The 23,344-nt window shown below is 42.2% G+C and overlaps 1 protein-coding gene across 2 annotated transcripts in view; it reads left to right on the top strand.

Annotated features, from left to right (window-relative positions):
• Wipf1 (WAS/WASL interacting protein family member 1) overlaps window positions 1-23,344 on the top strand; it is a 110,710-nt gene that overhangs the window by 15,410 nt on the left and 71,956 nt on the right. The window contains exon 1 of one of the 2 annotated variants that reach the window (XM_063259330.1): window positions 23,109-23,229. The exons of the other annotated variant lie outside the window; for it this stretch is intronic. The gene's annotated coding sequence lies outside the window, so the exon portion shown is untranslated. Of the gene's footprint in view, window positions 1-23,108; window positions 23,230-23,344 lie in introns of those variants that run through there. 2 annotated transcript variants of the gene reach the window in all.

Raw genomic sequence — 23,344 nt, 5'->3', positions numbered from 1 at the left:
GGAAACAGGATAGAGGATCGCTTCAACTCTTCCCAAAGTATTTTTAAGAGAAAGAATGTAAATCTAAGAAGTTTTCCATAGTTTAGAGTTTAAACAACAAAGGAAAGGAACAGAGCCCTGTTCCTGCATTGGAATGAAAAATGTGAAAGGGGCCAGTTGAGCAATCCTGAAGAAGGGATTGCATGTGAATGCAGTCCAGCACGTAAAGAAGCGCTGACTAAATCATGGAAACTTTTACTGCCATATCCACAGAAAGACATACTTTTTTACTGGCGATAGAGGATGGACAGAAACAGCAAACGTTTTATAAAACAATTCCCACGTTTACCAAATGCAACACATTTTCTGTCCTATCCTATCCTATCCTATCCTATTTATTTTTAAAGCTGAATGGAACCCACTAAAGGGATTTGATGACTAGAGAATAAGAAGCAACTTGTAGTTTGAAAAATACCAGTTTAAACAAGAACATGTCAGGCATATAGAAACTGATCTCATAGTAGCTCTGGCAGATTTCTCAGAAGATCAAGTGACACAGGCTTTGTGTTCCTAGAAGAGTTTTCTTCTCTCTTTCAGTCATTAAAAACTGGTAAGGTGGTGCTGGTGATGGAGCAAGTAGGAGGCTGTCTTAATTCTGTACAGATAGGAAACCTTCGCTTGTTTGGCGTGCATTGTCCTGGTGCAGATAAGACAGAGCTTGCCCGTAGTCCATGGTTGCCATAGTCCAAAGGCTGAGTTTTAATTACCATGGTGTTAGGTATGTGTTATAGAGAAACAGAAGCATGCATAGGATGATACAGGAACCTGAGACTCCTTCATTCTGAGTCTCCTATGGGCAGAACAACCATGTTACAAGGATATATGCCATGTTATATTCCTAGTTCTGTGTCTCCTGTGTAAGTAATTGATGTTTATTGAAAGACCACTTTGGGCTGAGGATATGGCTTACAGGTAGAGCACTTGCTTAGCATATGTGTGACCTGCCAGAGTTCAACCCTCAGCATCACAAAATGAAGGAAGGAAGGGAGAGAAGGAAGGGGAGAAAAGGGGACAGGAAGGGAAGGGAGATCTTGTTACCTAATACTTGTGACTAACCTAGTAATAATTCTGATCCTTGATGATATTGTTAATAAAGTATAACCCAGAAAAGCTTAGGTTGTACACAGAATTGCCAAACCACACCTGGTCCTCTATGTAGCAATTCTTTTAAGAGTTGAGGGTTGCCTGGGTTGACTCATAGGTGGACGTTAGGACAGCATGCTCTGGCTCTGGCTTAGGAATGAGGAGTCAACCATGCAGGCTGCCCAGGAGACACAGAACATTCTTACTGTCCATTGACACTTGCTTGAAACTGCCCTGAGTTCCCCCTCTCGGGTTAGCAGTTCAGGATGATGCGATTCAGCTTCCAGCTACCCTGTTTCTGTGTTGGGTTCCATAGAGAAGAGGGTGCTGGCTGGATCCTAAATGGATTCTTTGTTCCAAGTCCTGGCCACTCCAGCACTAAGGGGACACTGAAGCTAAGGAGTGGTCTTGGGGTCTGGAGACCTTGGTGTGGGCATATGCAGTGAATGGAGCACCCCAGAGCTGACCCTGTCACAAGCAGGCTGTGTTCATTGTACTGCCTGTGGCCTCGGCCTGGCACTCTGGACCACAGCTTGCCATCCTGCTGCAGGCCATTCTTTCCAGCCATTCGTGTGTGTGTGTGTGTGTGTGTGTGTGTGTGTGTGTGTGTGTAGAGAGGCAGGGTTTGAGGAAGGAGAGGGAAAGTCATTGCATGGGTTGAGGATGGGGCCCAAATGATCTCTTCAGCTCTATCACTGTCTGTGACCATGGGCCTCGTTTCCTCATCCATAAACTGGGAAGTTGGAGATGCTCCCTCTTTTCTCCTCGGCTCAAACACTTGAGGCTCTTTCTGGCCTGGGAGACGTTTTCTGGCAGGAAGCAGAGGCTGCCCAGCACTTCCTTCCCAAGTAGCCGGTGAGGACATTCTTTCCTGTGCCGCATATGGAAGCAATTTCTAGATTATCCAAGGCACTTTGTGCTGCTGAGCTCACCCGAAGGAGAAGAGCTTGGTGGTGATAAATGGAAAAAGAAAAGAAACCTGCGTATGTTTTCTGGCATGGTTATTTTCATGGCAGTGTGTGGAATCACTCCACACACAAGGGTGTGGCAGTGAGGTTGGGTGTTTACCGGAAAATCCTAATAAAGTGAATGTGGCACTGACTGCCTATCCCTGGAGACCATTGGGCTGGGGGTGGAGACCATGCATTCCTGAAATTTGTTTCCATGTTTGTTATTATCTTTCTCTCTGGCCTATTCAAATGAGAACTGTCCATGGCTAGCTGCAGGGTTCTCTGTAAAGTTGACTTGGGAAACATCAGCTAAGGACTTTAGAGGGGAAAATATTTACTACTTCCTTCTCTGACAGGTGAACCCCTGGTTACAAATGTTCCTCTTCGAGGTCCCTAGGGTCTGGTGGAGGTTGTCCAGTAACTTGTATACAAGCTGCATTGGGACATTTACTCCCAAAGCCAGTAAGGAGTAGCTTTTCCTAAAGCACAACTTCACTAGCAAAGCCTTATCTGTCACCCTGGTCCCCAGTAGTCCTGCAGACCTTATTTACTTCCGTCTCACCCTCTCCACTCCTGACTTTGATTCCTGGGAGAGGAGATTACTGAAAAGGGCATGTTTACAGAGGTTATATGGCTCTTGCTCCCCTTTCAATTTGTCCCTAACTTCTATATTGCCTAACCCTCCACTGATGTTAAGATTTAAAAATTAATTTTGTAAAGCAGAGATTTCTTTTTCTAGAAATGAAGTCTTGAGTAATTAGAGATCTATAAATGCTTTTACCAACCCTTGTTAAAAGTATTGAATTAATGGCCTCATAAATATCTGGAGTATTTCTTGCAAATATTTACTGGAAAAAATCTCTCAAAATCAAGACAGTAGGCTTGTGGATGCCAAAAAGCTCTTAGCAGGGACTACATTCTTTGTTTTATTTATTTTATTTTTAAAAAATTTTTCTGAGTCTCCAATGCGGTGCCTCCCAGTCCAGGCAGCCCTCTGATTCCCTTCAGAGGGAGCATGTTTACGACTAGCTTGCTGGTCTGGGGCTACTGCCCTTAGGGGCTGGAAATCAAACTTGTGATGAAGGCAGAAACAGTTACCAGAACCTCACGTGCTGCTCTCCCACCTCAGGATGTTCAGGTCAGCCCTGGACACAGCTGAATTTCTGTACGTGAGTTCCTTCTCTGTAGGGCACAATCAGAAATGTTTTGTTTTGAACCCCAACTCTGTGCTATGTGTTCTTCAGTGCGAATCAGAGATCATCCAGCTGACCTGTTCTCCAACACTGTCCAGGCTGTGAGATGCAGTCCCCTGCTTGCCACAGGTGCTGGAGGAATGGCCCACTGTTTTCTGAAGAAGGAGGCTCACATCATCACTTCTTTTCCTCCAGGAATCTTCTCCCCAGGGAAGGTGCCCTGTCCTGACTTTGGGCTTTCAGGGGGCCATGCCCAGTACCCACTGACCTGTGAAGTTGAGCCCAGGGCTCCAAGTGGTCACCCCTGTACCTTTTCACTCCCCCGCAGCCTGCGCTTGCTTCCTCTGTCCATTTAACAATCCTTTGCTGACTGCTCACCATGCTGGCTTGTTTAAGGAAGGGTCTCTGTCCCCGTGGACTTTATGTTCTACAAAGGAGAAATACACAGTAAACCAGCAAACGAATCATGGCTTAGATCAAGTAAGGTAGTGATGAGGGTTCTGAGAAAAGCCAGCTGGCTGATGGCAAGGAGAGTTGTGGGGACACAGCGAGAGACACAGTTATCAAGGGAAGCCCATCTGAGGAGGTACCTGGAGAGTGAGCCTAAGAGTGACAAGGGGCTAGCTCGCGGTGTCCAGGGGAAGCATGCGCATGGCAGAGGAAATGGCTCTGAGTTGAGTATGACCTGGACAAGTCTCAGAAAAAGAGGGAGTGTGTGGCTGAGGGTATGAGGCTGAGTCAGAGATGCAGAGGGGCAGCTGCCCACTGCAGACTGTGCTCCAGCCTGAGTAGCCATGGACGCAGGCAGTCCTAATTGCTGTAGCCACAGAATGGTCTAATTAACAAAGTCACTCTTGCTTCAGCTCCTCCCATGCCGGCTCTGACTCGTGGCCCCACTCCCTGTTCACACCTACCTGCTCAGTTGGTTGCCTCTCAGCTCTGCCTGCCAAACACTGGTCCTCCCATTACAGTTGTCCCACTTCAGGTCACTTTCTCAGTCCCGTGGCTGGGACTGAGATTCATGGGATGGGCTGGGGTGCAGCACAAAGCAAAGACAGGGGGCTGCTCACTGGGCAGATCTCTCTGCAGACTCCAGCACCTACCCTGCTCAGGTGCCTCCTGGCCTTGGGCTTCAGTGGCATTGTCATTATCATGATATTTCCTGCACACTTTCTATGCTGGGCTTTGCCTGTATGGAATCCTCCCTCTCAATGCAGTGAGATGGGCAGTGCTATTTATTCTACTTTAGACCAGAGGAACCTAAGGCACAAGGAGGTGAAGAATCTCGACTAGATTTGGTTGAGCCAGGATTCTTCTGCCATCTGGGTAGTGGGAAAGACTTTCCCTCTGTACCCTGAACTAGCTCTCTTTCCCAGATTGCTCAGTCAGTGTGCAGCCATCAGGACACTGAGTCTTAAGCCACTAACACGCAGTCCCCAGCTGTGAGCAGATGGAAGACTCAGTAAGCTCAGTTTTGGGATGGTGTCTGAGCCCATGCTGGTTGTCCTTTCCAGGGTGACATTCTGGTCGAGATGTGAAAGCCTCTACTTTGAAAGCTACTGTCTGCTACATAGTACTTAGTAATAATAGGAGTAGCAATGTTGCTAGAGTACTATGTACCAGGCTTTCTTTTTGTTACTCTTATTTTGTACCTGAGGCACAAGACTTTAGTGTCATGGAGCTAATAGATAGAAGCACCAGGTAGTCTAGCTTCAGAGCGGCCATTGAGAGTGCACTCCCTTACACTGAAGAATGCTACCTGGTGGTCCGAGTCCTAATTGCTGTAGCCACAGAATGGTCTAAGTGTGTTAACGTAAGACAAACCTGTAAATACTCAAAGGTAATTTCTTGGTTCCAAACCACCTTGCCAAGCTGTCCTGGATCTCCAACATGCTTTTGAGATGATAGTGAAATTGTCCTTAATGCAAAGTCTCTTCTTTAAATCAACTTTTCCTTGGGATAGACATTCATAGATTTCATTGCTCCAACACACAGCAAACAAAACTGAGCTTCTTTTAAAAGTAGCTTATTGTTACACTGAGAAATTTCTTAAGATTTGCCTCTCCAGTGTCTCAAAACCTGCATCTGTGAAATAATTTCAAGGTATTTTTCATATAATTTATCTCATTAGATCCCTATGTCAGATGGTATTATCTTTGTTTTTCACATACTGAAACAGAGGCTCAAGGCTCAACTGTGTATCCTAACTTATGTTAGGACACACAGTGCAATTCAGGTTGATGTCTGCAGGACCCTTACCCAGTGGTCTTTCTTTCAGTTGTTTTCAGCTCATTTATGGTTCTTGTTAAGCAAAAGCTTATTATTTTTCAAACAGAAACAAAGTTGTTTTGGATGCCATAGAATGTACCTTCTCTGGTATTCCGTGAGGAGCCTAATGGGGTACTCATATCCCTACAGAACATCATTTAAGTAACTCTGCATATCTTAGATTATAATAGTGTACATCAGCTGTCTCTTTGGTGTGTATAACTGACTAGATGCTCAGGTTAAAGACATTGGGTGGGTGGTTTTTTTTGGTTGGTTTTTGTTTTTCTATCTCATTGGTAAGTCATTAGGCAGTGTGTGTATAAGCTGGCCCTTCTGTTCTTTAGGAATGACACATTTTTAACACTGATCTGAACATCTGTTGCCCAGTCTAACTAACGCAGGACTTCCCGCAGACAGCCTGCCCACCCTCTTGGAGTTCCACATTGCTGCAGAATAGAGCTGGGCAGGCGCCTTATGTTGGATATGAGAAGCCTGAGGATTGAGTTACTGGTGAGGAGGAAGGAGTGAACAGCAGGGATGGGCTGGCTCTGGGATTTTAAGTGGTTTCCATTTGTGTGCTAATCTTCTCTTGCTATCCTTGGTTGGACTTCGTGACTTTAATGTTAGACCTGGACTCTCTTTTATTTTTTTCCTTTACAAAAAGAGTAGGAAATTTTTTTCATTGGAAAATGTTTCAAAACCAAAGAAAACAGCTGAGGAAAAATGTGATGTATTATAAATGGAAGCTGGCAGGATGAGTTCCTCTATTTCCTTTGAGCTATTTTCTTTTGGTCCTGCTATTTCTTATGAATATTTCTTAGAAACATTGACTTGTCTGCATAAAATTCATTCTGTGCAGTAATTTCTTATTCCCCTTAATTATAGATTTGGTATATTAGACATGTATTACTTTGTTACAGACTAGCCTAGACTTAAAACATCAGCAGCTTAGAGCATTAGTCATTTCACTTGCTCACAATTCTGAAGACTGCACTTAGGTTCAGGTAGGCAGTTCTTTTGCTGTACTTGCCAAGCATTAATCTGGTTATTCAGGTGGGAGGTTATTCAGGCAGAACTCTGTTGGGAAGGAGGGAGGCCTTCTCTGTTTTTCCAGGTAGAATCAGGATCACAAAAGCAGAAGTAGCCGGATGTCCCATCTGTAGCCTGCTAGTGGTTAAAGCAAGCCACATGTACAGTCTGAAGTTAAGAGGAGGGAACCACACAAAATGTGAATACCAGAAGACACAGTTCATTGGAGGCTTCCAGTGGAACAAACACAGTCATTTTTTAATCAACTGATAATTGAGAGCATGTCTCATGTCAGTCATTAAGCATACAATAGTGAACAAGCAGCACCTGACCTTTCCCTCATGGATCTTATAATCTGGGAGAGCGTGACTGAGTAATCAGAAAATCACTACACAACACCATGAATCTGGGATGGGAAGTGTGCTGGGTGTCCCAGAAGCACATTAGGAGGGATACGTAACCCAGACCCTGGCTTTGTGGAAGGATGAGGTATAGAAAACCCTTTCCTATCCTCCTTGCAGTCCAGGAAGGTTTATAATTGTAATCCCAAGCAGAAGTTATTGGAATTCTAACAAGTTAATTCCAATCTACTACTTCCAGTACAACCCACAGGGAGAAAAAGACACTGAGACATACATAGTTATGGGGCACCAAGGGGCCTTGAGTCCAGCCAAGATGGTGGTTCACCGGAACAAAGGCCCTGACCCCGAGCCCAACCCAGGTTTTATTAATTCTCCATGAGAGGAGTAGCTCAGGGATGAGTGACAATGACAGTGGCAGGAAATACATGACTGCCATGACTATCATGAGCTGGGCTAGATAGGTCTGAGATCACCTCTGTGATGTTCAGAGGGCAAGAACTACAGAGAGAGCAATCTGCATAACAACTGAGGTAGTAGTTAATCATTTGGGTCTGTGCTTCAGTTTTGATGTACAATCCTTTTTGCCCTGGAAAGTCATAACCTCTTGAGGCTTGGTCCCAGCCGATAGTGTGGAGCATGGCTATCCATCCCACCAGACTCAACCACATATTTGGGGAGTCACTAGGTGTGGTAACACTGACCTATTACTTTGCTTTAGAGATTATACATCAGCTCCTCAGCCAGTCCAGTTTACTTGCTTAAAGCCAGTTGAAAGGACAAAGAAATAACCTAGCCAGCTCTGTACATATCAGTATATGCCAATAGGGCCAAGTTTATCCAAAATGGAGATAGTTGCTCCTCTTTTCAAGGAGAGTCAAGGAGAGTCACCTTTGTGGTTCCCCAACGGAGGAGTCATCTGGTGGAGATAGGGGAGGAAGGTTGCTGGCAGAACAGCATGCTTTTAGGCCAAGAGACAAGAGAAAACATGACCCTTTCATGAAAATGAAAGAAGTTTGACATGGCTGTTGAGTAGAATTGTGTAGGTATGTTTGGTGGAGAGGAGGCATCATCTCACCTACGGTTTGCAAAAGTAAAAGCCTTGATCGCAGTTGTGATCAGGATTTTAAGTAGATCTGTGTTTTAGAGATCATACTGGCTGCTACTGACAGGATCAAGGGAGCTGGACCTGGAGACCTGCAGGAAACCGCTGCAAAAAGCCAGGTGAGGGAGGGTGCTGCTCAGGCCATGGAGTCCAAAGTGTACCCTGGTTGGTCGTGGAGGTAAGCGTGAAGGGGCAGGCAGACCCTCAGGTTTCTGGCTTTGGCAGCGAGTGATGGTCTCCTCCTGGTCCCTGTGGCAGTGGGCTCCATATACAAACAAACAAGCTCCAGGTCAGACTCACCAGGCTGGATGCCTCTGAGTGTAGCGGTCCACTGCAGACCTTTTCCACAGTAACACGTGGAAAGCTTCTTGGTGCTGCTTGACCTCTGCTTACTTTCCATATTTCTCTCGCACCCTTTGTTCCTTTCTGCCTCCCCATTAGCCCCAGAGAATGGAGGAATGGCCAGGTCTGAGCAGGAGTGTCCAGGGCAGTGGGCTGGAGGCTCTGGTAATGGAGAGAGTTGCAGGATTTTGGGTTGTTTGGTGGAAGAGGGCAGCTTGGATCACAGCGTTGAGAAGTCCAGTGGTAAGAGAATTTAGACAGAAGTAGAAGACAAATGGGAAAAATAAGAAGTCAGAAGGAAGTTAACAAAGGTCTGAAGACATAAAGGCAAGGACAAGGAATCACTTAAGGAAAATAAAAATAGAAAAGACAAAGAGAAAGCTGTGGTTCTACAAGCTCTGGCTTCTGTGTGGAAATCTCTATAATCTTGTTCCTTTGTGTCTCTTTTTAACATGGCATTCTAAAAATTAGAAAAGTATGATAGGCCTTTTTTTCAAAGGCCTTAGTGAGTAGGGCCTTGGGATAAGCTTTCTCATTATATGAAAAAGGAAATGAGCCCTTCTCCCACTGAGGCACTTGTCTTTTTGCAGCAGAGGGGACTCCTAGGAAAAGAATGTGCAAACAGTTAAAGTGAATTACAAAGTTGAGTGAAATACTTTGTTGTCTATTCCCAAGTGATCTGACAGAGAAACATCTGTAGCCTCAGAGCATAGAGACCGAGCATGTCTCTGTGATCAATTTTTAATAAACATAAATGGTATAATAAATTATGCATGGAGGAATGGTAGAAAGCATTAAACAATGAAGAATAAATAATTTAAATGATAAAAAATTACTTCTGTCATATATTTGATGTATGATAACTCTATTTGAATTTTCTCTTCAGGGAAATAGAGCAGGATTTTTAAAGGGGTCTTTTTCAAAACAGATTTGTTGAAAGGGAAACATCATGTTTGCCAGGTGATGCTGTAGAGCACAGAAATGCCTGCCTTTCGTGGGCCTTTGTCTCCGACTTTTCCGATATATGTGAGTCAGGCATTTTGCTGGTGGCTGCTGTCCTGCCAAGTGACTAATGTGCAGGCCTGAAAGCTCTTTCCTGCTATGGAGAGAAATTGTCAGTCTACACGGTTTCTTATAGTCTCAGTCTTTCATGTCCTGGTAAGAGGCCTGGCCCTGCATGGTTATTGTCTCAAGTAAGCTTCCATTTCTGTCCCCAGATTAGAGAGAGGCCCGCAGTGGCATGCTGCCTTCTCATTAGCCTTGCACCTTAGCAGAGTCACTTTTACCGAAAACTCCATATTATAACATGCAGTAATTCAGAGCATAGTTGGGTCAGATATATACCCTGTAAACCCAGTTTCTGCCCGCCCCCTTTTAGCTTGTGGCCTTTCTCAGTTAATTTTATTTCCCGAAACTCAAGTTTCCTTATTAGCAAAATGGGTCCAGTAATGCCCATCCCCAAGGACTAAGCCCTAAATTTGATACAAATGACAGTTGCTTACCTTGGTGCCTAGAACAGAGAGGTTCTCAATACATGTTTATTATTAGCTTCAGAACTGTACATTGAATGAATTTAGTTTCTGATCTTATAGAAATCTGCAGAACAGACCAGTAGACCTAAGGCAAAATGCCATAAATCTAGGAAATACCCACTAAAGACACTGAATCAAAAATTTTAAATTGGGATTTGGATGTAGTAGCACACATTTGAAATCCCAGCACTTGGGAGGCTGAGACAGGAGATTCATTGTGAGCTTGAGAACAGCCTAGGCTACAAAGTGAGCTCAAGGCCAACCTGAACTGCCTCAAAAAGATAAATAAAAATAATTTAAAAATTTTTAAATTGGAATCTAAAGATCAATTTTGGAAAATGCAGGGTTTTTTTCATTAAATATGAATACCTCAAGGCAAAGCCATGTGGTCTCTAGTTAACCCAGCCCCCCAGTCTTTCTGTTAGTCTACCCCAGCCTGCTTTTAGTCCTCTGCCTGCTTGGTTCTGATAGGAGCTTGAGTTGGTTATCTCAAGCAAAATAGTATCTCTATAAAATAAAGTCATTTTCCCAATGTGTGCTTTAACTTGGGATACCTAATTGCTGTATAATCTTACTATTTTCTGTTCTCAATAGTTTTAGAAAAATTAAAGAGCCAAAGGTAACAGCAGGTTTTCTGCTAGTTGTTTCCTTTGCAATTAGTCCAAATATTTGCCTAACACCTATGCAGGCATTCTGTTGCCCTGGACTGTGACTTCTGTCAGTCTAGAAGTGGATTATCTAGTAGCATTGTTGAAGCCATTCATGGTGGACAGAGGCACATATGTTTACCAGTGAGGGTTGAAGTTCAGAATGTTTGGTATATCAGACAACAGGAAACAGAAGACTCACTGCAGGTTATGTTGCCTTTCTTCCCAGTAGGAGATGAATCTGAGTCTTTTCCACTTGAATCTGGTGGGGGAGAGGATTGTGATTACTTTGACCAGTCAGATGTGGCAGAAGTTACCCTGTGTGTTTCCAAGAAAAGGTCCTAAAAGTCGTACTCTTGCCTTGTTCATTGGTAGTGTTTGCTTTTTGGAAATTGAGCCACCTTCTAAGAAGTCCAACTACCTGTCAGGAAAGCCTCACATAAGAGCTGTGGCTGACAGTCTTGATAGAATCCATTCTTTAGCCTTGCTTGCCTTGCGCTGTACATATGTATGAGGAAGGCTTCTTGGAAGTGGGTTTTTTAGGCCCTGTGTTTTAACCGCCAGTTCATCAAGTGACCCCACCTGAGACCTCAGATATGGGAGAGAGAGCACCTGTCTTCACAGTGCCATTTCTAAAGTCCTGGACTACAGAATCATGAGGTAAGGAAATGGTGGTAGTTTTATGCAGCAGCTTGCTGTATATAGGTTGAATAGTTACCATAAGACATCATTGTGGGTGGTTGGTTGTTTTTGTTTTGTTTTTATTTTGCTATACTGGAGAATGAACCCAGAGCCTTTGCACTGAGCTACAACCCAGCCCTTTTATTTTTTTGAGACAGGGTCTAACTGAGTTAGTTGCCCGGGTTCAACTCAGTTTCTTGATCCTCCTGCCTTAGCCTCCTCGAGTGCCAGATTACAGGTGTCTGTCACCATGCCTGGCTCATGTTTGTAAGAGCTTTATTATGAGAAACAACCTTGTCCCATATCATTGCTAGTTTTTTTCACACAAGATACACTTCAGACAGAGCTGTGATTTGAATCTAGAATGTACTCCCAAGGCCAAGTGTTAGAGACATGGTCCCTGGCTTGGTGTGGTGCTATTGGGAGCTGTGGAATCTTTGAGCCATGGGGCTGGAAGGCCCATAGGGCACGGTGGAACATGTTGTCAAAAGGGTTTGGGGGCTATGCCCTTTCTCACTTTCTGTTACTTCCTGACTGCGGGGTGTAGAGTTCCCCGCTCCTGTGACTTGCCACCTCGATGCAGACCCAAAGCAAGGGCTAACCAATTGTGGACTGTAACCTCCCAACCCATGAACCAGGATAAAGCTTGCTCTTTATTCTCCATAACAGAAATCCAACTGATACTCCTAAGCCAGTGAATAGATGTCTATTGAAGTAGGACCAGATGAAACGCAAGACCAAGCTCTCCTGGAATTTATAGCTTGTTTGGGAGATGTGTGACTGTTGTTTTCCATTTGGCATAACTCTATTATTACTTCTAAAGTAGAATCCTTGGTGATGATGAATTAGTACATGAAAAAGCTCTTAGGGCTTTTAAAGAAACAATACTGTTGATACCTGTAAATGCTTAATGTAATAATTATTTGAAGTTAATGAGTAATGCCAATAGTTTGTGCTATTAAAAACATTAACAAAGTAACCTGAGCCCATATAGGAAGACTAAGCTCTTGGGGCCTTAGGTGGCTGGTGCTTTTGAAGCAGCTGAACTGTAGCGACAGTGTCAGTCCTCCCATTTGGAATCAGAGGAGTGGTCTTGTTTGTGAACAGATAATTGAAAGTCAGGGTGTGGCAGTCTTTCTGAAAGACTGTGTATAGAAGTCTTTTCATTGGGCTGGAGGTTTAGCTCAGCAGCATAAGTGCCTGCCTTGCAAGCAGGCAGTCGTGAGTTCCATCCCTGGTACCGATAAAAAGGAAAAAGACAAAAAAAGAAGTCTTTTCATTCTTTCTGTTCACTATAGTTTCAGCCCAAAAGCAATCTGGAAAACCAACTCCCTGTGGGCCAACAGTTGTATGCCCAGGTCAAGGACAGCAGCAAGTCCACTGCACAATGATGCCAGTCGGCAAACATCAGCCTGACAGGCAAACATCAGCCTGACATGGTGTCGTGTCTGTGTAGCAGTCACTCAGGTGCTTGGGGAAGACCAGCTTGGGCACTCTTCACTGCCTGTCCTTCTGAAAAGAGCCAGAACACCAAGGACATAGGACACATGGGACCAGAACAACAGTCTTCAGCCCGGATAGAGTGGGTACTGTCTGTCTGTCAAAGACTTTTTTGCTCTTGTTCGGATGCAGTACCTCTGTCTGTATTAAGGTTACATCAGGAAGTGTGCTTTTGAAGTTAATACCGAAAAAGAAACTGAAGTTACAAATACTTCATCATTTTTAAGAAGAGTAGTTAGGTGGCCTTAAGATTCAGAAAAAGTAGAAAGCCTAGGAAACAGTATTACATTCTAGTGTCTATCTTAAGAGGTATAAATTACTAAGCAGGTTAGTTTAGACTCTGAATCAGCATTGTTTATTTTGAAGTGCTTATACTTGGTTTGTACACAGAGCAGACCACTGGTATGACGGGAGAACCAGACCGTTGATTTTGAAAATGAGGCGTTCCTCTGATTTCTGTTGCCGGGAAGACACCTATAAGGTGCCAAACCTCATTCTGTCCCTGGAGTCAGAGCCGGAGAGGAGGAGGGACGGTCCACTGTACCGGTGCGGTGGCAGAGTGCAGGGGCCTGACCCTACATGGGCGTTTCCTGAAGAAAGGGGCTGATCCCCGATCTGAGGCCAAGACTGGCACCCAGGGGAAGGGGCACCACTCTCTGAGGTGCTTATCACTATCAATGCAGACAGGCCTCAAATACTGCTCTTTAATTCTTCATTTTGGCTGAAGAGGAATGGAATTTGGAGGGGCTACCCAGGGGGAAGGGTGATTTGTAACTTTCCTTAAATCACCAGCTGAGTTTCCAAGCTAAGTCAGGACAAAAGAAACTGTATGGAGGCAAACTCTCCCGGTCTAGTCCATGTCCGTGAAGGTAAGGCTGGCAGTCAGGGGGAGGAAGGAGTGCGTGTGTTAAGAATTTATTCATCACTATTTCCTTGGTTGCCTTCAGGTTGTTTGACATTTTTTAATGTGATGGGTTGTCATATGTGATCTCAAAGGAGATACAAGAGGTGCTCCGGGAAAAAAAATTGATCATACTTACTGATGAGGAGGCATGGTGTACCCCACAGGGCCACAAGGGAAAGACATCAGCTGGACAGGAGGACAGGGAATATCCAGGCCAGAGCCTTTATTGGACTCTCTATAGGAAACCAGGGAGGAGCAGAATGCAGTGTAGTATTCCACACAGTGTTCTGCAGACACATCCCGGTAAACACACTTAATGTCATTAGACAAAGATGACTGATTGTCTTCGTGCATAGGTTTGTCCCAGGAAGTTAATTGGTGGAGATTATATTACTTTCAGTACCTTTCATTGGGTGGTAGCCAGTGGTAACTTGGCAAATAGCACTCTTGGTTTTGTTTTGCATTTCACCCAGAGCACCAGCTTTATTTTGAGAAGCTGATTGAAGGCAAGGAAAATGATAGGTACTGATATGCAAAATGTAGTGTTTCCCTTTCATTATAACTGTTGCTGATTAATAAATTCTAGGCAGATGCTTGTGTTTTGCAAATTTGCCTCCTTTGCAGAATCTTAGAATTCAGCCTATCTGCAGTCACTTCAAAATCCAAATCATAGTCCAGGAAGTGTGATAAACACATGAGGCTGGGTTCACTGCTGCTCATGCCCCAGCTGACTATGCCCCACACTAATTGTAACCTAAGTAAGTCCTGAGGCCCCATGTAGCCAGATTCTGCCTAGAATTTCAATCAAAGAAAACACATTCTAATATGAAGTCTTGAGGAACACATCTCTTTCATCTAAGTTTTCCCAAAAGGCATGGATTAAGAGTTTTACACTTCACGTGAACAGCTTCTCCAAAATTCTGTGTAGCTGCCTAGTCTTCCTGCACTCATGTCTGCAACTAAACTGCTTTGTCTCTCTCATCCATGTCATTTCTCATTTGCCATGCAGCTTTCCTCGCCTGGAGATGTAATTCACATTCCATCTTCCTCCTTGTTTTTGATCAGACACAAATTCTTTCCACTTTTCTAAATTTAGGAACAAAAATGCTTCACCCACCTCCGGGCTCTAATACCCTCATGGATTTTGTTTCCTACTTCCTGCTGGATGGTGCCTCTGTCAGATGACCTACAGCTTCATAGCCTCTGATTCCTTAATGTCCTTTATTTCCTGAATGCAGAGCACCCTCAGAAATATTATTTGGCTAATTGTTTTTTGTGTGAGAAATTCTAATCTAGAGTTCCCTGAGAATGAAATTCTCTTGTCTAGTAGGGGTAGCAGTAGCCACCATTTTTGTGCTACACTGGTTAAGCTTTTTGAATACAGTGTAAATTTAATACTCATTAAAATTATCCCTACATTACAGATGAGAAGACTGTAGCCCCAAAATAATAAAGCAATTTGCGGTAAGTAATGGGTCTGTTATTTGAACCAAGACAGTTTGATTGCAGCATACTTCCTTTTAGAAGTGCTGTGAATATAAAAGTTTAACCCTATTCTTTGTACTCTTAAATATGCAAGAGAGATATAGGTTTGCCTGAGTAAGATAATTGTGCAAGTAGACAATTAGGTGTTCTCTTGGTCCCATAATACTTGTGTGTGTGAGGAGTCAGAACCATATCTGTGCTTAATGAAGGCCACCTTCTCTGTCAGGACCCTTCGTAACACCCATGGCACACTTTGGAGTTGTGTGTATTGCCTTGTATTTGCCTGTTTTCTATTTAACCTAAAAGAAAGAAGCAGCCAATGTATGGGTTGTTTCAGTTCTTAGTACTGTCTCTCTGTTACCTCTGGAGTTCTATCTTTATCAGCCTTCTTATAGCTCACCCCCAGTAAATGACAAGGCTTCCCTGTGTGTTCTAGCCATTTCCTTTCAATGTTTTGATCAACAATAAAGATGACTGAAGGGCCTGATTATTTGGAATTTGATAGTGTGATATTGAAAAGGGCCAGTTTAGTTTTTGGCATCAGGCCCTGTGGTATGAAAAAGAATGACCCATGGAAGGAAGGGCTCTGGCTTAGCGGGCAGATGGGCAAGGGCTCAATAACTCTGACTTAAATCACATTACGACAGCATAAACAATGCACCAGTGTGCAGTGCACCAAAGAGAGAACTTTCTTGGCCTTTCAGCTTCCCTTTAGCAGCTGCAAGGACTCAGAAATGTGGTGGAGGGGGTGTATCTGCATGATTGCTAGTGAGGAAGGCATTTGCATGACATAATACTCTAAACCCCCTCGCTCCAAAACAGTGTAGAAATACTTGCTGTGGAATCTGGCTGGGCTCTCTAACCCACATGGTGAAACACTGGTCAGGGGCACGCCTACCAGAGACCAGAACAGACAGTTTTTATGCATCCTAAAGTGACACTAGACATCTTGTCAGTAATTTCAAGTTCAGTCTCTTATTTACTAGTTTGGGTGAGTCTCTCTAACTCCTAGAACCTTACTCTTCATTTGTAATGAGAATGACTTAAAATAATGTAAACTCAATGTTACAAAATTTATTAAAACACAAATACCTTTCAAAGGTATTTTCTACATTTTTATGTTTCAAACCAGGATTTAAGGCAAATTGAGTTTCTGATGGGTGTTGAAGCAGTTGTTATTCCTTCCCCATCACCACACAGCATTCTTTGAGAAAAATCAAATGTAGAATTTAAATGTTAATCTTCATTAAGCACATATTTTTAAAAGCACACAACCAATACCTATATTTTATGGCCAGAATCCTCTCCCTTGCCGTGATACCAATGCTTTTTTTTTTTTGTCTTTTTCCTTTTTTTATCGGTACCGGGGATCGAACTCACGACTGCCTACTTGCAAGGCAGGTGCTTATGCCACTGAGCTAAATCCCCAGCCCCGATAACTAATGCTTTAAATAAAATGGAGGCTGGGGATTTAGCTCAGCGGCATAAGCGCCTGCCTTGCAAGCAGGCAGTTGTGAGTTCGATCCCTGGTACTGATAAAAATGAAAAAGACAAAAAAAAAATAAAAAATAAAAATAAATAAAAATAAATAAACAAAATGGAAATCTGAGTTTTAGGGAAAAAAAAGGCCAAAGGTTTTTGTTGAGACTTCTTAGCTGGACATTAGGAAACTCAGAATTCTAGCCTCTCAACAGGTCTGGCAACATTCTCAATTGAGTTCTTTAACTTTTTAGAGGATATGTTTACATTCTTACAGTCACACCCAATTCTAGAACAAAATTCTTCAAATGATGACTTTTAGTTACTGGGAGGGAGGTGACCAAATCCCTTCTGCAGCTATTTTCACAGGTCCCTATGGTGCTTACCCATCTCAGAGCCCAAAGTCTGCAGAAATCTTCTCCACCGTGTTTTTGGCTATGTCCCAACCAGTGGGTTCCTGCTGCCCTCTACTCCACACTTAGCCACATTATCCGTGAGAGTGTAATGGCTAGCTGTCTTCATGGCAGAGGTAGAGGGTGGAGACTTGGCAGCATACCCCTTTCAGAAGGGCTTAGAATGCCTGAGTAATCATCCCCCAATATGTAATCATTAGCATTGACACATGGCTATCGTCACTTGCCAAAATAATGGTCAGATCTTGCCAGTTACAAGGATTTTACTGTATAGTTTTCTAATGTCTACCAGAAAAGGTCACATGTATTTGATATCTAGAAAAAAGTATAAGGAACATTTTAACATTTCTACATGTTAAGATAATAAGGATATTAAAGCACACTTATACAGCATGGTCAGTCATCAGAAATCAAGAAAAGGGAAAACAAGGAAGAAAACAATATAGCAAAATATAATACAGTGACAAGGATAAGATAAACATATACAATAAACATGACTAAGTTCAATTTGTCTAATAAAAATCAGTGACTCATATTCATGAAAAAGATGATCAAATTATTTGCTATCTTCAGGAATTATATATGTACCAACTCTACATTGAAAGAAGAAAATTAAGAAAGAATGGAATTAAGAAGCGAATGCTAACAAAACAAAAATAGGGATGGTAAAATTAATTTTAAAAGGTAGGATTAAATGTAAAAGCAATACCTTGAGATATTGAAGAATAAGATATAAATCCAACAAGAAGATTTACCAGTAAAGTTTTTATATATACACAATGAAGTAATTCAGCCATAAAAGAATGAAATGAAATCCTGTCATCTGTGGGGAAAATGGATTAAATTGTTGAAATAAGTCAGACATAGAAAGACAAGTATTGCGTATTTTATCTCATATGGAAACAAAAAGACCTGAAAGTGTAAGAGAGAGCAGGTATGAAGGAAAGCGAGAGAAGGAGAGGGACTTCAGTGGGCAGGAGCACACAGAAGGGAGGGTAGGCATGCGGTCAGTGTGCCGTGTATGGAAATGTCTCAGCAAAACTCATTCATTGGTGCTAAAGAAGAAAATGAACCTGTATGCACTGAGCATCCTATCACTGAATTAGATAAAGCAAAACCTACACAGATAAAATAACAAAAATTTTAGCAGTGCAGTTCCCTGTAATCATACTGGGAGACTAACAAAATGCTTTTGGATTTTGATCCAGTAGACAAAAATGAGTGGAACGTATTATTTAAGTAACATCAGTATATCATTATTGACTAACAAGTGGGAAAATACAATTTTTTAAAAGGTATTTATAAAAGTATTAAATATTAAATGGCAGGAAATTTTCAATTAATAAAACATAGACATGCATTGGCCACACATAACAGCACAGTAGTATTGAAAACTTGTGAGCTTTTGTTAGAATATTTTAACTAACATAATTCATGGAGTATGTTTCAATGCGTGTATATAATGTATATAGATCATATTACAGTAGTTAATATATCCATTGTCAAAGATATATCGTGTGTGTGTGTGTGTGTGTGTGTGTGTGTGTGTGTGTGTGTGTTGGGAGCACTGAAAATCCTCTCAAGGAGCTCTCTTCAAATATGCAATTAATTGTTGCCAACCACAGCTGTCCTACTGTGCTTTAAGATATTGGGGCTCTGCCTCCATTCCAGCTGCATCCCTGTGCCCTCTGTCTGTTGTCTTTTCATCCTTTTCCTTTTCCCTCTTTTTCTCTCCCTCTTGGAACCTCTACTTTGTTCTCTGCTTCTGAGAGATTACCTTTTTTTTTTTAGCTTTTCCATATAAGCAAAAACACACAGTATTTGTATTTCTGAGTCTGCTTTATTTCATTTAACATAATGTCATTCAGTTCTGTTCATGTCTGCAATATTGTGTGTGTGTGTATCTCACATTTTCTCTATCCTTTCATCCATCAGTGGACATCTAATTTAGTCCCATGTGTTGCTGTTAGGCATCAGCTAGCTGTGTTTTTACTTCATTTTCTTTGGATATACACCTACTAGTGGGACTGCAGAATCACATTATAGTCTGTGTCTAGTTCTTTGAAGAGTCTCCAGCCTATTTTGCATAATGACTGTGGTAACTTGCATTGTCACTAACACCTTACGAGAGTTCCCTTTTATCAGTGTACAGCATTTATTATTATTTTAATTGTAGCCCTTCTAAATGGGGTAAGATGATCTCATGATGGGGTGGGTTTTTTTCTTTCTCATGATGGTTTTGCGTTGCATTTCCCTAATGGTCAGATAGATCTCCACTCGCAAGTTGGCTTCAGGCTTATTGAGGAACCCTGGACGGATTAATTTCTTAAGACTGGTTTCTTTGTAAGTAACATGGAAATCACAAAACCTATCTCACAGCATTGTAATGTGAATTAAATGGAAATAGGTGGTTAAAGCACTTAGCTTAGTGTCTGTATGTGGTAAACGTGATACATGATTGCTGAAAAAAGCCAGTGAAACAGCTCTTCTGGTCCTTTCAGGGCGCTGGTGGGATGCTTAGAGGGACCCTGGTAACTTTACACAGGAGCAAAACAGGAAGTAGTGTTCAGAGACGTTAGGTTCTCCTAATTCCACGGGAAGATTAGGTATTTTCTCTGTGTCTGTGAGTGGTTGAATTGCTTTCTCTCCAGTAAAGCAAAAAACAAAATTTAAAAACGAAACAGAAAAGTCCTCTATAAAGTATGATACTCCCGAAGCAACAGTGGTTTGTTGCTGGAGAATAATTCCTGGTCATGGTGTCATGAGGGCTGGCTCGGCCACTCTGCAGTCTCCAGCTGCTCTGACTGGAAAGGGAGAAGCAGGGAGGCCTTCCCATCTGCCTGCTGACCAGCTGGGGCATCTGCTCCTCATCAGCCAGACGGGAACTCTTCTCCTCTCCTTCAGCATCACCATTAGGCAACTCAGCCATGATAATGATCCCTGAGATCTTAGGAAAGTGATTCACAGTAAGCCCAGAAAAGAATTATTAAACATCTCCCCTTCTGAATCTATATTTAGGATTGATGAGAATTTATTGTTTGAGATAAGTTAGAATGTGTTTGGGAATTAAAAATCTTGGGCTTTTTTTAGTGTCTGTGTGTACATGCTGCACATTAAGCCTCCTTAATCAAAATATTTGTCCAGTGGGAAAAGTCAGTGAAAATATTTAAATGATATCTGTTAAACAAGTTCATTGACTGCTGCACGGTTCCACTCACAAGGCACCACTGACTGTAGCTGTACCATTAAATTAGTAACAGGGAGGGAAGGGGGAAAAGAACACAAAATTAAACATACACTTTGATTCTAGGCATGTTAAAATATGAAGGAAAAGATGATACCAACACAAATATGCATCTTAGAATTAAAGAAATGCAGTGTTTTACTTAGTTGATGTCTTTTTTTTTTTTTTTTTGTCTTTTTCATTTTTATCGGAACCGGGAATCGAACTCACGACTGCCTGCTTGCAAGGCAGGCGCTTATGCTGCTGAGCTAAATCCCCAGCCCCCTTAGTTGATGTCTTAATTTTGATATTTTCCTGGTGGTAGATATTACAACTAATTCTATGAAGCAATTTTTAAGAAATATGTGTGTACAGAACTAATGAGAATTAAAGGTAAATAAAAGTTTTCTTAGGCCCATATACTTCTTTTCTTTTTCTTCTTTTAAAAAACAACAGCAGCAACAACAACAATAATAAAAAAGAACACATGGACAGTAGGGGAGGAGCTCTCCATGATGGACCTGGAGCATTTTGTAGTGCAAAAAAGTAAGAAAGTGCTAAAAACAAAAACTACTGATGGGATCCATCTGAGGAGGGAAAATTTCCTATGGTCAAAGCTGGAATAATTTGAATTAACAAAATAAGTGAAATATTGTTGAGTTATAACCCCAAGTATAAAGTAAATATCTATGAGCCCATAGGGATAGAAATAATTAAATGAATAAATAAATGTGCAGAAGAGACAGATCTTCTATGCAGTAGAATGCCAAATAATGTATATAGATACTCCACTCTCGCGAACTTTCTTCCAGATAGTATGTTATGGAAAGGTGGAAGCAAGCGGGAAGCAACTCAGCAGTGCAGAAACCTGACAAACTCTATGTCAACCAGATAATCAAGGCCAACATTGACAGTATTCCATCGTACTGATTGTATGAATACATAATGTGATGTGATTTACATGGTACTGTACCTATGTGTCCCTCATCTAAATAACCCATAAACCCTAGTATTGCCTTGACAAAGTCATCAGACAAATCCCATTTTGGTACTTTCTACTTCTCAAAGCCATCACAGTTAGCAAAGACAAGGCTGAGAATTGTCATAGCCAAGTGGAAGCAAAGTAGACCTGATAATCCACTGTTATGTGGTATCCCAAATGAGATCTTGGGACAGAAGAAGTATACTACATGAAAACTAAGGAAATCTAAATAAACTGTGGACTTTAGTTAACCATAATGTTTTAAAATTGGTTTGCTAATATATATTAACATTATATAAAATGTTAATAATAGGGGAATCTGGGTGTAGAATACCCAAGTACTCTCTATATTTATTGTCTTAAATTTTCTGTAAATCTACTACTGCTCTGAAAAATAAAATGTATTGAAAAATGTAAATGGCTAACCAGAAAAAAACTTCATAGAAAATCAGGTTAGAGATTTTAAAGGAGCATTATACAGCATTTTGTTAAAATCTTTACTAATTCCACACAAGGCACAGCTTGAGCAGAACTTAACTGCTTAGTTGAAAAATAGAATTGAAAACTTAACCTCGAATGTGACACTTCTAAATACATTGAGATAGACTTTTCATTACTTTTCCTCCATGTAGTAATTTGTTTTTCCAAACTTCTTTGCAAGAGCTGAGTCCAAAATGGCATAATTTTGTTATTATTTCCATTTTAAAACTAATACAGTGTCTAGCTTTGAGAGCCACCTTGGTTCAACTGTCTAATCTAAATGTGCAGTTTAGTCCAAAACCCAGCCATCCACTGTCAAGATGGTAAAGCAGTTACGTGTGTTTCTAAGGCAGAGCTGTAATCATGTGGTGAGGCTTCAGAGCTGCCCCTCTCAGAACTTGTTTCCTTACTAGTGTCCTCGTATGGAAAACCCTATAGGAGATATTTTCAGGATTTGGAAAATGTCCATTGTTACCTTGCTAAAAACCAAACAATTCTTTTAAAAGCATTGTCTAAAAAAGAATTATGCCAGGGTGGCCAAATAGAAACAGTTTTGGGGTTTCTGTCCTCAGTCAAGTTGTGCAAATTACAGAATATTTTCTTTGGTGCAGGACATGGTTTTATTCCCACATACTACTTCCCATATCCACAAATTCTGCTTGTTTGGACTCTCCTGAGAGCTGGGGGAATTATTAAAGGAAAGGAAGGCAATAACAATGAGAATAAGAAAGCGTGAAATGGTGTACTTAGGCTTCTTGCTTAGTCCTTGCCCCCAGCTCCCTTCTATCTCTTCCCTGTCCAGGGCAGAGAGGACACAGCAGGTACTGTCCCTGACTCTGCTGTCTGGCTGACATCAGAGTTATTTAGCCCAGGGAGGCTGACAGTACTGTGGTTTTGTTTTCTAAACCAAGAAGTAGGGCACACTGTCTGACAGCATGGCTAAATAGGCTGCGTGTGAACTTGACACTGACCCAGGAAATTCAGGGTGAATGGCCATGGTTGCGGCAGGATCCAGAAACATGGGCTGACCTGGGCGTGCTCTGTTGATAGTGTCTTCCAGAGAGGAGAGTGAGGACATCCTGGACACAGCACCATTGAGGGCCCCGCCTTAGCAGTTCTAGGGCAGGCTAACCTGGGGCTGAGCTGACCCAGGAGAGAAGAGTCCAAGCCGGAAGTCCTACCGTAGTGGTCTGCTGCCTCTCTGCTGCATACTCTCGACCTTAGAGTGGAGACTTTGGGGCTCAGGACTCTCTCCCTTTCCCTTCTCCCTCCAAATGGAGTCTATGCCTATGCTGTAAGAACACCTAAAACAAGTAGGTAACCCTTTTGGGTAGGCAAACACAGGGTTCCCCCCCACCCCATGAAAAAGCAGCCCACCGATCTTATCACATGCCTGGGGCGATTAGAGAGGCAAGTGGGGAAGAAGGTGCGGTGAGGAAGCTGATGTCACATGCAAAGTTTCAGGAAGCCGGCCAGCAGATAGCAGGAGACTCGAGCTCTTGGTCGGTCGGTTTCAGCAGATTGGAACAATACAGGTTAGTGGTTCTTTTTTTCCCTCAAAACCCTTTTCATAGTTGCTCTAAAATATTGAATTGATTTTTATTCCTTAGACTGTCTTTTTAACTGTTTCTCTAATGGGAAGAAATTGCT

This window comes from Cavia porcellus, unplaced genomic scaffold, assembly GCF_034190915.1.
Source record: "Cavia porcellus strain 051 isolate PalLab524CR breed Dunkin Hartley unplaced genomic scaffold, mCavPor4.1 scaffold_12, whole genome shotgun sequence".
NCBI classification, from domain to species: domain Eukaryota; kingdom Metazoa; phylum Chordata; class Mammalia; order Rodentia; family Caviidae; genus Cavia; species Cavia porcellus.
Note: the sequence above shows the minus strand (reverse complement) of the source record. Positions and strands in the feature narration are given on the sequence as shown.